Source organism: Podarcis erhardii (genome assembly GCF_964252035.2).
Source record: "Podarcis erhardii genome assembly, chromosome: 6".
Lineage (NCBI taxonomy): Eukaryota > Metazoa > Chordata > Lepidosauria > Squamata > Lacertidae > Podarcis > Podarcis erhardii.
In genome coordinates, this window is record NC_138510.1 from 77779886 (window position 1) to 77795801 (window position 15916).

Genomic DNA, 15916 nt, shown 5'->3' on the forward strand with positions numbered 1-15916 from the left:
TACTTGCATGCATTCAGTTGATCTCATCTGATCTACTATCGAGAGTAACAGGTATCACAAGAGTTCCTTCCACAGTACTTAGAACAGTTGTTGTACTTCAGGTTAGTTTGTTTTCCACAGGTGAAGTTAGTGGGGTTGCCAGTCAAGATCTGCAAACCTTTAAGGCTTCTGATCTGAAGGCCAACACCGTTAATTGTTTAATTTATTCTGAAACGTAGAATGCCTGCATGTTTTGCTGAAAGGGTTTAACTGGAAGATTCCACTGAAGCTAAAAAAACAGCTCTCTAAGCACTTGGATGGGTTGACAATTAACTGTTGTTGCTCTTTGCTCTGTCATGTGCCTGACTTAGATCACATGAAAGAGATAGGATTACACTCTAAGCATATGTTAATCTGTGGGTCTCCATTTTGTGGTGAGTTGGTATTTATCTGAACGCCACAGAGAGACCAAGGAGGTGTAAATGAATCTCCTGAAGTGAGAGAAAAAAGCTCCAGACTAATAGAAACTGTTGTCTTTGTCCATGGAGTTTTCTTGGCAGAGATACTGGAGTGGCTTTCCGGTTCCTGCTGATCACCGAAGAATTGATGCTTTTGAATTATGGTGCTGGAGAAGACTCTTGAGAGTCCCATGGACTGCAAGAAGATCAAACCTACCCATTCTTAAGGAAATCAGCCCTGAGAGCTCACTGGAAGGACAGATCCTGAAGCTGAGGCTCCAATACTTTGGCAACCTCATGAGAAGAGAAGACTCCCTGGAAAAGACCCTGATGTTGGGAAAGATGGAGGGCACAAGGAGAAGGGGATGACAGAGGACGAGATGGTTGGACAGTGTTCTCGAAGCTACCAGCATGAGTTTGACCAAACTGCGGGAGGCAGTGGAAGACAGGAGTGCCTTGCATGCCCTGGTCCATGGGGTCACAAAGAGTCGGACACGACTAATGACTAAAAAACAATAGAAACTGTAGGAAGAGAGACCTTTGCTTCTAGGTCTATTTGGAATGATCTTTTATCCCCCCCCCCCCTTTTAAAATTAATTTTCCAAATTATTACAAGTCAAACTGAATTATTTGAATGAAATGATCTTTTTCTTCTTATCAGATGCTGAGCTTGTGCTACACATGCACAAGATATTACATGTATAGAATTATTCGGAAGTATCTTTGATCTTTTTTGTTCTGCTTTGAGAAGAAAGTTCTGCAAGTAAAGTTCTAAATAATAATTATGGGTCTGGACAATTTTTATTCCAAAAGGAGCCAGCTTTTATGCATCCAGCTTCTTCATGCTGCACATTATTAATATCTGCAATAGACATGCCATCCTAGCATGCCTGCTGGGAAATGCCGTGGAAGGTGTCCAGTATCCCATTGGAAACCTGAAACTGGTGGTGCCAGGCTCAGATTGGGAACTGGAGTTTCTCCTCAAGACGCCTTCTGAGGACCCCCGTTATGTTTAGATCCTACCAGGTGCCATTGCTATGAAGTTGCAACAGATATAAAGTAGCCTAACCATCACCTGCTATCCACTAAGGCAGGGTCCAGCAAACTTTTCCAGCTGGGTGCCGGTCCACTGTCCCTCAGACCTTTTGGGAGGCCAGACTATTTTTTTTGGGGGGGGGAACGAATAAATTCCTATGCCCCCACAAATAACCCAGAGATGCATTTTAAATAAAAGCACACATTCTCCTCATGTAAAAACACCAGGCAGGCCCCACAAATAACCCAGAGATGCATTTTAAATAAATAGGACACATTCTACTCATGTAAAAACACGCCGGTTTCTGGACCGTCCGCGGGCCAGATTGAGAAGGCGATTGGGCCGGATCCAGCCCCTGGACCTTAGTTTGCCTACCCGTGCACTAAGGGAAAGGCGAAAACCTCTCAGCCGAAGGCCAATTGTGGTTGTCCCTCTACTATTTAAATAAACAAGACTTTTAATTTTGGCTGGATTGAGACCACAGAGGAGCCTTTAGAATGCTGGTCTGCAACTAAGGATACACAATCAGAATTCAAAGAAAGGCCATTCTTCTAACAGAAATGACATACCAGCTCGGCCATTCTGCAGGGCAGGGACGGTCTAATTGCTCTGATATGTACAGCAGCCAGTGGAAAAGGATGTGGGCCTTAGGAGCTAATGCAATAAAACGTATAATAGTAGTTAATAATAAGTTCCTCTGAGTCAAGCAAAGGGAAAGAAAGAGGCTGCAGTGACTGAAGTATTCAACGCAGAGGTGCTGACATAGCCATGAGATCTTAAATGCCCAAAGCCTCGCCCAGCTGTCTCATGGATGTCACAGCAAATAGGCTTGCACCATCCGTCTCCCAACACCTCCTTTCAACACCTCCTTTGGTGATGATGCTGATGACACTGGGGACCGAAATACAATACTGTATTGTGCTGTCAGTGACGTCTGCAATGTATTTAGTTCAATGGGTGGAATTAGAGCATTTAAATTGGGGTATGTGTGAGCAGAATGAGGACCGCAGGACTTCTCCCACCTCTCCTGCCACTGCGTCCCCATAACTTGTTCTGGGGTTTCCTCCAACTCCCCAGAGCCAATTTAGGGGCATATACCCGTGGGGAGAAGAGAAGGGAAACGTCTCCTTGCTTGGGCGGACCTCGTTCCACTTAAACAACATAGTTCAGTGTTTCCCAAGCTGATTTTGGACCACAACTCCCATCATCCCTAGCTATCAGGACCAGTGGGCAGGGATGATGGGAACTGTACTCCAAAAACAGCTGGAGACCCAACACTGACTTAGTTGAATCCTGCCCAATAATCTTTTCAGCTTCCTGGTGTCATTCAAAACTCCCAAAGAGGCGAATGGTTAATACTCAGCATTGGAAATGTGTTATACTTTTTCTTCAAAGAGTTGGTGTGAAAGAAGGATGGTTTCTTGTAGTGTCCATACCCTCCCACTTTTGCTTCTCTAGTAACCCCACCACATGGTAAATATTACAGTGGTACCTCTGGTTACATACGCTTCAGGTTACAGACTCCTCTAACCCAGAAATATTACCTTGGGTTAAGAACTTTGCTTCAGGATGAGAACAGAAATTGTGCTCCAGTGGCGCAGCGGCAGCAGGAGGCCCCATTAGCTAAAGTGGTGCTTCAGGTTAAGAACAGTTCCAGGTTAAAAACAGACCTCCAGAACAAATTAAGTTCTTAACCCAAGGTACCACTGTATATGTTTGCAGCTAATATGGGTTTGAAGAGAATTCATCAAAATGATTGACTAATGGCTTGTAAGGTGCATACCGATTGTGTGTGTGTGTGTGTGCGCGCGCACGTGCACGCACACACACACATACAAAGAAGTTAAATAGTATATACCTGGGATGGGGAACCTTCAGTCTTCCAGATGTTACAGAACTACATCTCCCATCAACCTCAGTCAGCATAGTCAATAGCCTTGGCTGATGGGAGTTGTAGTTCAACAAAACCTGGAGTGCCAAAGGTTCCCCAACCTTGATGTCTAGGCTGGGATGGCCATGTGTTTTTCTCGACAGAGGAGAATCCTTCATTTAAAGAGCTGTTAGAGGACAGAGACTGGGATAGCGCACTTGGTAGAACATGAGACTCTTAGTCTCGGTCGTGGGTTCGAGCCTGACATTGGGCAAAAGATTCCTGCATTGCAGGGGGGTGGACTAGATAACCCTTGTGTTCCCTTCCAACTCTAAAAACCTGTGATTCCATGAGAGCGATAACAGACAGTGCTCTGTTTAGAGAAGTCCTCTGTTTGAATGGTAGTCTGGTGCAAGTCCATTTTTGAAGGCAAAGAACCATAAGGCAGAGCAGGGAACTTGTGCAAGGAGATATTACAAAGGTTATGGTTTCTGTTAATTCTTAGCTTTAGCAAATTGATTAGCCTGTTTTTTGTTTTGTTTTTTAAATAATTTTTATTAATTTTACAACATAAACAAAATACAAACAAACATAACACGACTTCCCCATACCTCCCCTTCACTGCATCCTTGTTTTAAAATTTTTTAGCAATCCTTCATCCATTTTTATATTTAATTCTCTTTAAAATTTTCTTAAGCTTAAATTTTTACAGCTGTAATTCTTTATATCAAATCCCTTGACATCTTAACATTCCGAAATTTTACAACAATTTTTAAGATAAATTTTAAATTTTTTCCAGTCCTCTTCCACTGTCTCTCTCCTCTGGTCACGAATTCTGCCGGTCATCTCTGCCAGTCCCATAAATTCAGTCACCTTGGTCTGCCATTCTTCCAGAGTAGGTAGTTCTTTAGTCTTCCAATACTTTGCCAAAAGAATTCTTGCTGCTGTTGTTGCGTACATAAAAAATGTTCTATCTTTCTTTGGAATCATTTGGCCTACCATGCCCAAGAGAAAAGCCTCCGGTTTCTTTGCAAATGTCCACAAGGATTTTCTTAATTTCATTATAGATCATTTCCCAGTAGGCCTTAATCTTCGGGCAGGTCCACCAAAGATGATAAAAAGTTCCTTCGCATTCATTACACTTCCAACAGTTGTTATTGGGCAAATGATATATCTTTGCAAGCTTGACTGGGGTCATGTACCACCTATAGATCATTTTCATTATATTCTCTTTTAAGGCACTACATGCCGTGAATTTAATACCTGTGGTCCATAACTGCTCCCAGTCAGCAAACATAATATCATGTCCAATGTCTTGTGCCCACTTAATCATAGCTGATTTAACCGTTTCATCCTGTGTGTTCCATTTTAGCAGCAGATTATACATTCTAGACAAATTCTTAGTATTGGGTTCTAACAATTCTGTTTCTAGCTTTGACCTCTCCTTCTGGAATCCTAGTTTCCTGTTAAATTGATTAGCCTGTTAGCCATGAAACGTGGCATGCCACATATTTTGGGAACCAAAAATGCTATTGTTTTCTACTAAATTAATGGTGGGGTAAATAGTTGCACTTTTACTTCCCTGAATGTCTGCCGTGTTTTGTTTGTCACTTTGCTTATTAACCTTAAGACTGTGCATGAATGTACAGTACTTGTCTGCTGCTAGAAGTATTTCACACAGTAATTTAGGCTAGGATTTATGGTTTTCTGTGCACGCCCCCAGACTTTTCAAGCTGTCCCCTTCTACTGCTGGACCTCAGGAAGTTTCTGATATTTGATGTTTTATTATGTTTTTATATGTGTTGGAAATCACCCAGAGTGGCCTGAGCAACCCAGAGAGATGGGTGGGGTATACATAATAAAATTATTATTATTATTATTATTGACATTCACGCTGGGACAGCAGGCGGGTGACCAGCTCACACAACTATGGCAAGCTTCATTGTATTTAAATTAGAGGAATTACTTCTAAGTTTGCCCATATATAAATAAATTAGCATGTGGAAATTGTGTGCAGTCCTGTGCTCTCCCTTGGTGACGCATTTCCTCTTTTGTGGCAGTGCGGAAGGGGACACCCAAATATCGGTCCCAACCCAAGCAATTGTGTGTGTATCAGGAACCACCAGACTGTCTCCAATTAGCACATTGGTGAGGCAGAGCGGATGCAATTAAACCCAGTATCCCTCTTCCTTAAGCTGTTTATTGGCAGAATTCCACCTTTTCTTATAATCAGAGCTTGAATTGCCTAGGACAGGGGAGACAGGATCGAGTCCCCTGTACCCTAATGGTCTCCTTTACCTATTACTTATAGAAGGTCACGAGGAGAGGCATGATTTGGGAATGTTGTGTGGGGAGGCTGAGGGCTTGTGGGTTTCATTAAGCCACCTCTGCCACATAATTTGAACACTGCTACTCACCCCTTCCCAAGCTGTTGTCTTGATCCAGGGAATCGTATAAGTAGCACTCATTTACTCACACAATTCGCATTTCAGCTACAGATTCATGAATGTTTAGCAGCCTCTAGCAGGATTTGGGCAAAAAAGCAATCCTGATTTTTGCAAGGAGAAATAGGCACCTGGGTACAGATGCAGATAAAGTGAATATCTGCTAATAAATGGGTTTGACTCTTAGAAACAATTTTTCCCCATGAATAAAGAATATTCAGAAGATCTGGGCAGTGTTTGGGCAGGAGGAGGTTTGCTTATTTTTTTGCCAGCTAATTTTGAAACTGCTGGCGATCTGATATCTTTGATTACTTAACTGCAGTTAACTTGTTGCGGTCTCTACATTTTTTGTTCTAGCCATACCTTGTTTCTCTTAACTATATACCTATTTGTATTTAATGTCTTTAGAATTCCTAGCATTGGGGTTTTTGAGGGTGAGGGAGCATAATTTCTTATTGATCATCATGATTTGTTTTTTAACAATTTGTTGTTTTTCACAAAGTGAATATAGCTTTTTTTTTATTAAAAAAAATCCTTTTCAAGGTCACATTGGCCTAATTTGCACATCTCTTTAAAGCACAAGTTAAACACAGTTTAAATGTGAACATGCAGAGTACTGGTGCATGGCGGCTGCTTTGCTCCTCCCCATATCCTGTCAGGAGCCAAACCATGGCTTGATTTAGTGTTACATTCAACATTTTGTGGTTAGTCTCTCTGCAAAATAACTATGATCTATACCCAAGGTTTGTTCTTGGATTAATGACTATGGTTTGTTTGGAGGGGTGCAGAAACAAACCATGAGCCCAGTTTTGGACATAACCCCAAGCCAAACCATAGGTTAGCTTGTGGCAGCACTACAACTGTAGGAAAGACGTGAAATAGCCAGCAGCGGAGGAAGCCACTCAGGCGCCTGGGGCAGTGCGCCCAGGGGCGGGGTGAGCTGCCAATAGGGGCAGGGCGAGGGAGGGGTGAGGGCGGGGCCTCCAGAGTCTGCCTGCCTCCTCCCACTCAGACGCCCTACAGCTGGGGGGGAGGCAGCGGGCGAACCGTTTGGGCAGCACAGAGCCTGCGCACGCCCAAGCCACCGCATCACTCCCAGGAGAGACGCATGGCTTGGGTGCGCTGCAGAATGCCACCCAGCATTTTGTCACCCCCCTCAGTGGTGACACCCGGGGTGTCCCACCCCCACTGCACCCCCCTTCCTCCGCCCCTGGAAACAGCCACAATTTTAGCCTCATGCACCAGCATGCCATACACTCATTTTTAAATCATAGCTACCTTTAACTGTGGTTTAAAGAGATCTGCGAACCATTGTCTGCAAACCCCTAGGCTGGCCAATATTTTTTTTTTAAAAAAAGTTTATAGTTGCCTGTAAATATTAATTTTCTCCCTTCCTTTCCTTTATATGAAATTTATCCTTTGGTAAATTTTCCTGAAGTGACTTCATGACATACAATCAGCTTAATATAAACATAGATTTTAACTTGGACACTAGAAAGGGGGAAGCCGAAATGTATCCTATTCTTCACTTCACAGTAATGTAATAGTAACAGTAAGATGCTTGCCTAGAGATGCAAATTCAAAATGATTTTTCATTTGAGATGCCAACAAAATGTGTAAACACTTGGGTTTCCTGTTACCTTCTCTTCGATTCCAACCAGAAGCCTTGGCTGGAAACAAATCTCTCCCTAGGCTCCATTTTTAAATCTACCAGTTTCAACACAGGTGGTTTTAAGGTCAGAGAAGGAGTGAGTCATGAACAGCGCGAATGGCTATTGCCACACTTTGGTGGAGGATTCCACCTGCTCTGTCCTAATTGTTGAGGGGGTGATACCAGTGTCTGTGATTGGCTGGCTTCCTTTCTCCGCCCTGCTTGTGATTGGTGTATCCACCCACCTCTGCTAGGCTTTCCTTGCCATTCTTAGCTCAGCTGTTGCACTCCAGGGCTGTACACTTGCTGCACATTGACCACAGGGGTTGCTCACAGCTGATCTGCACTCCAGAAACAAGGTGTGTTGGTTGGAATTTGTGGGAAGGAGAGGGGGAGAGGAGGAGGAGAAGTTTCACCTGCTCCCATTTTCACCACAGTTTGCTTTAATGGGATATTCTAGAGAGATTTCATTCCTAAAGGGAAAGGATGTGCTATGCTAAGAAATACTGGAGCTGGGTGGAAATCTGCCTGAGAAATGTGCAGTTGGGACAATGTCAAAAACAAAAAAAGCATGTGGCTTCTTTTGCTTCTTGAGTGTGCTCTTATTTAGGTTTTCTCCATAGGGATGAAATGGTAAATTATGAAATGCTAAATTATAAGTGGTAGGATGCTTTGTGTAAATGATTCGACAGTGCTGTCTGTGGTTGAGGGCAATAAGACTCGGAATGCTTTCAAGGACAAAATATAGTACAGCATTTATTTCACATTTGGCCAATTCAATGTCTGTAGTCTCTTCTTCCGTGATAGTTTTTATGAAATTCTGGATACATTTCTTTCCATGTGAATGTCACCCATTTCCTTTTGCTTAACATTTATTTTCAGGCCTGAATCAAAAAGTCCAAAAAATTACTATTTTTTAATCTCCAAACATCCTTTGTAATATTATGCAAAAGATATACATGATAACTTTGAGCATAGGATATCCACTTGGTATCTTTGCACAAGTTTCTTATTTGTTATAAGGGAAGAACACAACCATTTGTGGATTAGCTCCAGCTGTGTTAAGACCTCAGTCTGTGCAAACTGTGTGTCCGTGATTCTCAAAGGGTTTGGCAAGCCAGACTGGTGTGGCAAGAGAAGATGACAAGTGTGGCAGGAAGATTAAGGACAATCAAAGGAAGGATATTTTAGCGTAGCATAGTATCAAAATATTTTTTATATATATTTGCAGAATATGGATTGAGATCTTTTCAAAAAGAGAGGAAGAGTGTCAAGTGAGACTGAGGGCAACCTTAGTTGTGTTTTCCATTGTCTTGCTTATCAATAAAAAATTCAGTGTGGGGAACGAGCAACTCCCCCCCCCCCCGAAGTGTGGCCTAGAGAAACAAGTTTTAAACTGCTGTAGGTGAAGTGGTAAAACTTCATAATGTGTGTGTTGCGAGGGGTGGAGAGGAAATCACTGCATGCAAAATTAAAATATCAGGGAAAAGACAATTCTTTAGTCGTTTCCCCCAACATCTACTTTTGTGTGTCTAAACCCAGCCAGATGGGCAGGGTAAATAATAATAATAATAATAATAATAATAATAATAATAATAATAATAATAATAATAATAATTGCTTTGCATATGGAGGGGCATTCAGTCCCCGGCTATGCAATTTGAAGTGGAACATAGACTGTAGATACAGAATATATTTACCACCTCACCTGTTAATTGTATGAGCCAGGGTTGGTAGACATGTGAAGCAAACAAATGAGAATCTGGGGTTCCAACTCTGGTGGCGATGTTCTACCTCCACTGTCAGAGGCAATATCCTTCTAGAGAGGAGTTGCTGGAAGCCGCAGGTAGGGAGAATGCAAGTTGCACTCAAGTTGCTAGTGACTTGGTATGGACACTTGGTTGGCTACTGTGAGAACAGAATGTTTGACCCAACGGCCTGATCTAGCAGATCCTTCTTGTGTTCTTATGTCCCTCAGTGCAACTTTGATTTTGACCATGTTGGCAGTGCCCAGCATGGGCAGCAGCAATTTCTTGGGTAATTGTGAGGGCAGAATGAGGTAGAGGTCTGGAGAGAAGGTTTACTCTGCCTTATTTGCTGTGGTTACCCCAGTCAGGGATGCTTCAATGTGCAAAGGAGTTTTGGTTTTATATTTCCTTCCTGCTCTGGTTGCAGCCCCTCCTCAAGCAGCATTACTGACAAAATAAAAATGACTGGGAAAGGCTGCTACGGTGTTGTTGTTTGTTTGTTTGCACATGAAAGCAGAAGCTAAAAGGGAAAGAGAGAAGAGGGAAAGATTACATAGCTTTAATAAGGCTGAGTGGTGTGAAGGGCAGTTGATAGACCTAAGGTCATTGGTGCCCAAAGTTGAGAAGATGAAGGACATGGCAGGCATGAAAACATCTACAGATGTTTTCCTGAGGTGAAGTGGCTTGTGGCGCTGCTGTGAGAAAAAGCTGAGGGAGTGCAGGAGATGTGGGGCAGGCACATTAAGCTGCTCCAGAGACAAGGCCAGGCTACAATAAGACAAATGTGGGTTAAAATAGGCCACAACATAATTGTGGGGTTGGCATGGCATGTTCTCTGCTGCCAACGTCTGATGTTCTTTTCACAGAAAACCCATCCCAGAAAGCCAGCTGAGGAATGTCATGGGAGTTAACCAGTGGGGAGGATCTAACATGGTGGAAGTCATGCACGGGATGCCGCTGGCAACCTGAGTTGAGTGACACCAGGCTGAGCTCCACGGGAGCTATGATGGACTGCTTGGTGCATCACCTCAAGACCCAACATGGGGATCCCCATCCCCATGATTGAGATCCTGCCCAATGCTATGTCCTCCGCAAGAGTGGGCACATAGCAAACCACTTGCTGCCACCCTCACCTACCACAGCAGCCAGCCTGGCAAACCTGAGCATGGGACATCCTGCCTCTTAAAGAGTTCTGGAAAGAACAACGAAGAATTTTGAGGTTCTGGAATTGGCAATGGTATAAAACAGGGTTGAGCTGGTTGTAGCAAATATAATCCAAAGGCCTGTGGCATCTTAGGACTCCTGTTTAATGAAGACTCATCCTGATTTGCTGGCACAAAGCTTGCATGGAAATTATACAATGCCCACCTTTAACAAAGCATTCAGTCCTGGTTTCCCTGCAGGGAAGTTGTATGTCTTCCCATCAACCAGTCACTATCCTATCCTTTCTGGTGCACTTTGCTTTCCTAACTTCAAGAAGACATTTTTTTAAAAAAGGGAGTGGAGATTTGTTGCACCAAAGAATTTTAATCCATTTTAATTGTGCAAGACTTAATTTCTGCCATGCAATCGAATCCCTACCGCAAAAATACCGATCGTCCGGAGGTGAACTTAAGAGCCTATCACATTTATTGTGGCATAAATATTTGAGATCTACAGAAAACTTCATCAGATTCATGAAGTGATCTGGAAAGTTGGTCAGGCATATGGATTTGCAGAGGGAAATAATTCCCCACGTCTTGATTTGGAATATAATCCTGGTTCTTCTGTACTCTTCTGTATGGCCAAACAGCCATGCACTAATCAAGCTCTCTCAGCCATACTTGGGTTTCCTTTCCGTTTTGGGTAGAGTGGGCAATTGCTTCTCCTCCAGTCCAGCCCATTGCTTGGAGAAGAACAAGGAGACAAGGTCCCCTGCCCCACCCTCATGTCCCTGCAGGACCAGAACATGCAAATGCTAACTGCACATGTAAAATGCAACAAACGCCAGCTGAAATGATGCTGACGTTTGTCACATTTACGCTTCAGATTTTTATGTGTACTCTTAAACCATCTTAGGCTATACTCACCTAAACAAACACACACACCAACAACCGCAGTATATGAAGTGGTGCTTTCAGCTGATTGTGGTCAGGGATGCTGTGTTTTGCTCCTTCACCTCCAGGTCAAGAAGAAAGGAAGATAGTACAAAGTTCAAGTTTAGAATTATTTCAAAGCTCCTATTTCCCAAACCTGTCCGATTTAAATGCCACATTTCAGAACAGAACAGAGCGGCTCATTACTTAGGAGTTATGAGTCAGAGGGAAAGATCTCAACAACACAGAGACTAGCTCATATGAAATCGCTGTTTATCGCAGCACTTAAAAGAGCAGCACCCACATGCCATACTTAAGATTTAATTAGAGGTGGGTCAAGTGTATGTACCCACAGGAAAGCGAGCAACCACACCTACCACACTGATACCTGAACATAAATCCATGCGGAACATCCCATGTGAATGAGTTCCCTTGGCACCCGAGAGCGAAACAGTCTCCATCCCTTTTGTTTCGTAGGGATGGTCATTGTTCCTCCAGGCGTCTGATTGCTCACTACCTTGCATCGATTGTGACAACGGCAAAGCTTAAGCAGGTCCTCCTGGGCTGTTCCCCTGGCATGACTCAGTTCTTTCATCACAGCCTTTGCAACCTCCTCCTTTTTCTGCTGACACTGTGACTTGTTCCCATGGCTGCTTGGTTTCTGTTGTCACTTAAGCTTGTGAACCTAAAACACAGCTGCCAGAAGACTCCAGCAGCCCATGGATCTTGTTTGCTAGCTTTGGGATTTGAGCTTGCTGAAGTGGTGTTAAGCAGGAGATGGGGAAGCACAACTCACCCATACTCCTTTATAATATCCGAAATGGGGCTCAGAAGATGTGCTTGGTCCCACCTAGATCTTGTTGATGCTCCTCACTGATCCGAGTCTGCTTCACTTCTGTTGATCGACTCATGTACGATGATTCTGCTTTTGTTATTCGTGCCTTTTGCAAACATTCTTGCAAACTCTGTGTGTTTGTGTAGGTGCACATGGGTCTATATCCAGCACTTTCACCATCTCCTTCATGGCATCCGTCTCATGGGGGTAGGTTTATGCCAACTAAAACTCATGCCACAATAGATGCATCAGTCTCTTGGTGGTTTAAAATCTTGCACCCGTTAAGAAAGCACTCATTTCAGAAATGACAAAGAAAAAGTGCAAACGACTTCTATGTCCATATGCAACCCACTGACATCCTTAGCATTCATTGTCTTTATCGGTGGTTCTATGTCCACTCACTGTCTCTGATGGGTGCCATTGCGGACTGCCATTCCTGCACGCAGTAGAGTCTGACATGGGAAGTCCCAGGGACCATTTCCTAGGCAGCAAAGGAAGCCTCTGGGATTAAGCTTGCTGCCTGGGTAACTAGTCCCGCCCAATCGCCTAATCAGCAAATCACAAGTGGGCATGGGCCACCAGGGAGCAGGCTTAGCCTGCCCCTCCCGTATATAACATAGAGCCATGGCTTGCTCTGCAGTCACTTTTCATTGGACCCAGCGCATCCCTTGCCATTAACATTGGTTCTATATTGCTGCTACTTGGAAAAAATAAATTATATGCCGCTTTGTGATTTTTGTAGGATCCGACAGCAAGTCAATTCCTTTTGCTTTGCTTCAGGAAACTTTCCTCCACCTTGAAAATGTAGAACCTCGTGTGGACATTGCACAGGGACTTGGCAAGCAGTGTCTCCTTTGCAGGTCCTCCTAAAAAAAGCACACACAAACCCTTTTTTTTTGCCATGTGGACAGTCAGGGGAATTGACACAGGCTCCAGCTAGGGAATTGACACAGGCTCCAGTGTGGTGTAGTGGTTAAGAGTGGTGGACTCGTAATCTGGTGAACCAGGTTCACTTCCCCGCTCCTCCACATGCAGCTGCTGGGTGACCTTGGGCTAGTCACACTTCTCTGAAGTCTTTCAGCCCCACTCACCCCACAGAGTGTTTGTTGTGGGGGAGGAAGGGAAAGGAGATTGTTAGCCGCTTTGAGACTCCTTAGGGTAGTGATAAAGCAGGATATCAAATCCAATCTCCTCCTCCTCCTCCTCTTCTTCTAGAGATGTAATGAGTGAATGCAATACTGAGTACATCCAGTATGCTGAATAAAGGCTCATCCAGGTTTTCTAGGCATCACCCATGATTTCTAGGCATGGGTCCATAGTGTTGTTCTTTTGTCCCACTGCTTTTCCCAGGAAAATCCCATTGTTTACCCACTGAATAGGAATAAATGGAACAGGGCAAACGGAAGTGTGGACAAGCCCTACATTTGCAAAATCCCCTTCCTCCATAAGCCTGTGAGGATCTGTCCATCTGAAAAATTGTACCTAAAAAGCAACAGAATGTTGAACATTGGGCTTGTCCACCCTTCTGCTTCTCCTATGCCTAGAAAGCATGAGTTCCTAGCGGTTTTCCCCTTGCTCTGCTCCTTTCCCAAGGAAAACCTACTCTTTAGTGCTAACTCAGAGCAGACATCAATCCGGAGAAAACCCAAATTGCCATTTGCTCTGATTGAGTGGATTCCCCTGATGGAGGGCGGGAAGCAGCAGGACAAGAGGAAGTGTGACTATGCTCATTGTCAGGCCCTGGAGTATTAAATGAAGGCTGTAAGAGTAGCTTTCCAGTGGGGATGGGAAGGATCGGCGATGCTGAGTATGAATGGAATCCTTTAAAGGAAATTAATATGCCCTGAGCTCTGAATCAAACATGTCAGTGCAGGTTCTCAGCTGATGTGAGTCCTCATAAATAAGAATAAGGAAAACAGAAAAGAGGATCGTTCACTTAAGGTGAAACATCAAGTTGGGTTGCTTTCTAAAGATTTATGTGTTAAAAGATTTTGGTGGATTCACTGCACACATGATGCAAAAGGTGAAAGCAGTCATAATTGTTAAGGCAATGTGATTAACAACGTAGAGAAGGCTGTCATGAAACCACAACATTCTTTTTTTAAAATTCCTGCCCAGCCTTTCTTACAAAACCTTCTTGGGGTAAAAAGATGCACACTGTTGAATCCAAATCACTTCCCACAAATGGACTTTGGTTGATCAGTAGCTGCTTTGAATTTGACAGGTGTCAATCACCTGGTGTCATTATGATGGCTGGTGATTTCAGGTATAGGGCGGTATAGAAATAAAATTAATACTAGTAATAGTAATAACTGGGGAGTCGTTCTGCTCACCTCTCAAAGGTGATTCACTGGGGGGTGCGGAAATTAGGGGTTTGGCCCACTGAGCAGATCCCATTTCTATCCTCTAGTTAAACTGCTACTACATTTGCTGATTTCCTATCCCCTTAATATTGATTATTTAATTTAATAAAAATCACATACTTTTAATGTATTGCTCAATTTGCTGCTTGCACTATCTTTGGTGGCTGTTGCGATCAGTTGTTCCCCCTTTTTGGCTGAGATGCTTTCAAAATAGATGAAAACTGATATGCCTCTCACTTACATTTTTCATTGAGGCAGAAAAAGCTCATTCATTTTCATTGTCTAGAATTATACACAATGAAGTTGCTTAGCATTGGCTTAGATGATAAAACCCTAAAATGATACCAGCTTTTCGTGCATTGTCATCATAACTGATTTTCATGCTTTCCTGTCCTTTATAACTTTCTGAACCTTATTCTTAACTCCATAACAACTTAGCCAGTTATTCCTCATTTTGAATTTAATATAGTTTTGTGTTGATTAAGTCAATATGTCTTAAGACTGAACACAAGGAAATCAAATGCGCACTGAAGCCTTCGTGCACCATTTGTGCCATTGTTGTTCAAAGGCAATAAGCTGAGAAGGAGAAACGGAATGCCTGTTCTGATCATTTGCCAGTTTTGCAATCACATTAGGCATTGATTTCAGGGCAAGCCAATTTAAACTTGACGTATGAAAACACCCTCAGCCACCTTCTTAATCAGGACAGTCAGGCTTGATGGCTATGCAGAATAGATATTGCGTATAGGTGAGCCACCTGAAAAATGATGCCTGTGCAGGATGTTTTGTTATCAACATCCTGTAATGTGAGTGGCCAGCCTGCAATGCAAGGTACCACAACTGACATAGCACACTCTGTGTTTTCCTAGTGGTTCTAGGATGCTAGAATCTGGACTAGTTGAAGCTGAGATGCTATGTAGGATTCAAGCTTGCTCTGAACACAAGATAGACCAGAAAGGTTCTGGTAGGACTCAGTCTGAGGTTGAAGCTGTTGTAATGACACCATACTGTCTCTGCTTAGACCACTTCTCTATGTTTCCTTGGGTCCCTCAATATAATGACAGCTTCCACTCCAGCCCTTTACTTACTGCCAAAATTGCCTTGGCCAATGGTGGGCTCCAGGTGTAGTGTAGTGTATCAGAGTGACATCACCTCGTACTTTGACCCAAGAGGCTGGCTACTATGAGAGTCGTGCCATTTGTGTTTGCTTACTGCTTTGGTCATAGGGACATGGGTGGCACTGTGGTCTAAACCACAGAGCCTAGGACTTGCCAATCAGAAGGTCGGCGGTTTGAATCCCTGCGATGGGGTGAGCTCCCGTTGCTCGGTCCCTGCTCCTGCCAACCTAGCAGTTCAAAAGCACGTCAAAGTGCAAGTAGATAAATAAGTACCGCTCCGGCGGGAAGGTAAACGGTGTTTCCATGTGCTGCTCTGATTTGTCAGAAGCGGCTTAGTCA

General features: G+C 43.5%; 1 protein-coding gene and 1 long non-coding RNA gene across 46 annotated transcripts in view; one reads left to right on the plus strand and one right to left on the minus strand.

Annotated features, from left to right (window-relative positions):
- The window catches only part of LOC309343778 (uncharacterized protein), a 134181-nt gene that overhangs the window by 56071 nt on the left and 62194 nt on the right, over window positions 1-15916 (plus strand). Inside the window, exon 1 of one of the 45 annotated variants that reach the window (XM_081865738.1) lies at window positions 7707-7797. The exons of the other annotated variants lie outside the window; for them this stretch is intronic. The gene's annotated coding sequence lies outside the window, so the exon portion shown is untranslated. Of the gene's footprint in view, window positions 1-7706; window positions 7798-15916 lie in introns of those variants that run through there. 45 annotated transcript variants of the gene reach the window in all.
- LOC309344044 lies at window positions 9380-12412 on the minus strand. The gene is made up of 3 exons (XR_014157575.1): window positions 11639-12412; window positions 11256-11344; window positions 9380-9706 (listed from the first exon to the last, which is right to left on the minus strand). It is a non-coding gene; the product is annotated as an uncharacterized lncRNA (long non-coding RNA).